The sequence below is a fragment of the Megalops cyprinoides genome, chromosome 2 (assembly GCF_013368585.1).
Source record: "Megalops cyprinoides isolate fMegCyp1 chromosome 2, fMegCyp1.pri, whole genome shotgun sequence".
NCBI lineage: Eukaryota > Metazoa > Chordata > Actinopteri > Elopiformes > Megalopidae > Megalops > Megalops cyprinoides.
In genome coordinates, this window is record NC_050584.1 from 37,368,423 (window position 1) to 37,370,493 (window position 2,071).

Here is a 2,071-nt window from a genome sequence, read left to right on the forward strand (position 1 = left end):
GCATTGAACAACAGGAAGTTCACTTGTCAATCTCTCAACAGGAAGCCTAGAGGGAACCTGTCACCTGTGTGATTGTGTGTGACAGAGAGAGAGGCAGAGAGAGAGAGAGAGAGAGAGAGAGAGAGAGAGAGAGGGTGTCTGTGTGTGTGTGTGTGTGTGTGTGGAATGAATCTGTCTTAGTGAGTGACAGCTGTTCCAGAATACCAGAATAGAATAGTCACTAAAGAAAGCCAGCAATAGCTGATAAATAAACAGTAGTCAGTTCAGGTAAACAAGTTTGTCTGTATTTGCTTTAAGATTGTATTTTTCTGCCACTGATTGTTATCAGGCAATGGTCACATTTTGGACAATAGCTTCACACTGGGCCCACATGCTCAGTCATTACTTTTAAACCATTTTACAGAAAAAGCCTTCCCCTTAACAGACTTTGAAGATCAAGCCTGATCAACACATACTGTATACCTCCTGCTGGGTGGCAGAATTAGGACTGTGTCTGCCTCAAAACAAAATCTGGCTCAATTTGCCTATTCCCATGTTTATTTCACAGACACAGCCAGAAACATGTTATGATGTTATGACAGCCTTCTGAACTTGAGAGATTACATCAACAGATCATTACATGTTCACAGTGTAACTGCAACATAAAATAACCTAAAATGGGCCCACAGGGAACATGTAATCGCTGCATTTTGGATTAATATTGGATTTGTTTTGGAGTAATCACATATGTTCAGTTTCCAGAAGAATTCCTTATTTTATGTTTGGAATTAAAAACCTGGAATTGATTTAAATGCAGATAAAAAAACAAATGTGTGTGCTAACCTAGAAGCCATTGTTCCATCGTTTGAAAATGAAGTCTTATATTTTAAGGGTTGAGTGGATATTGAGTCAATGCAATGCAAAAGCAGCCATCACTGGAGCTGCTCATGTGTGCTTTAAGGTGACGGACAAAGCCAGTCAGCACTTGAGGCTTTCGGTGCGTCTTGGTTTTGTACCTCAGACAGCGCCTTTCTGCATATCGACAGGAAGTCCACACTGCACCGAGGCCCTGAAATCTGCACATCCTCTGCACATCCTCTGCTGCCACGAGTGCACTTCACAGCGCTACTGGAAACGAGACAGGGATCTCACAGCAGGCAAACCTGTGGAACTACAGAGAGTAGAGAGCACAAAGTTCAGCCGAGGAGTAGCCACAAATAACTCATCCTCCTGTGTTGTAATTTGTAATTTTTAAAGTACACCAGCAGTGTCCCCATAGGAGATTCCACCTCTCAGCTCTCCTTGCTTCCCTCTGTCCCAGTCCATTCTTGATTAGTTATGCTACACATATATTACCCTTTCACAACTCACTGCTACTTTCTGCCATTTGGTGTATGGAACGAATGAGGCAAGGTTAGGGTAATGAGCATTTAGAATGACATTATAACAGGCCTCTACAAAACACTTCGCTGGGTGTTTTCGCTGTGCCTCCTTGTTGGGGAGTGAAATGAACTTTGATGCTCATGAGGAGTTAAAAGAAAATCCAATTAAAAAGCAAAGAGACCCAGGTCAGCAATGCAATGTGTGGAGGGAGAAGGTCAGGATCTATGTAATATCTATCAAAAAAAAATACAAGTGAGCAGCACTGAACTCCTCACTTCACAAATAATGCCATTGTGTACTTTGTAATCTACACTATGAACAAAACACACTCTGTTATTTATTACCTTTGTGTATTTGGGGTCAGTGGCTTGTGTCATCACTGCTAGCCTTGGCATGCTGTAAATATACTCCCACTTTTTCTCCATTGCAAATCATGTGTCTGTAATACCCTGTAGATTATTGGAGCTGTAGTCTTTGGAGCGTAACCAACATAAACACACTAAAGCACACACAGATGCACCCACGCGCACAGCACTCTTTCTTTCTAATCATCTTCACAGCTTTGTTCAGTGGAGGTCTGTCTGGCTGCTGTGATAGGCAGAGGCTGATTTCAGCTCAGTTTACAGCAGAGTGAAAGGCAGGCGTGTGTTGGCATTATTAGGGCTGTAGCTGAATCAGGATCAGGTTGTGGGAGTTATCTAGTGCCAGC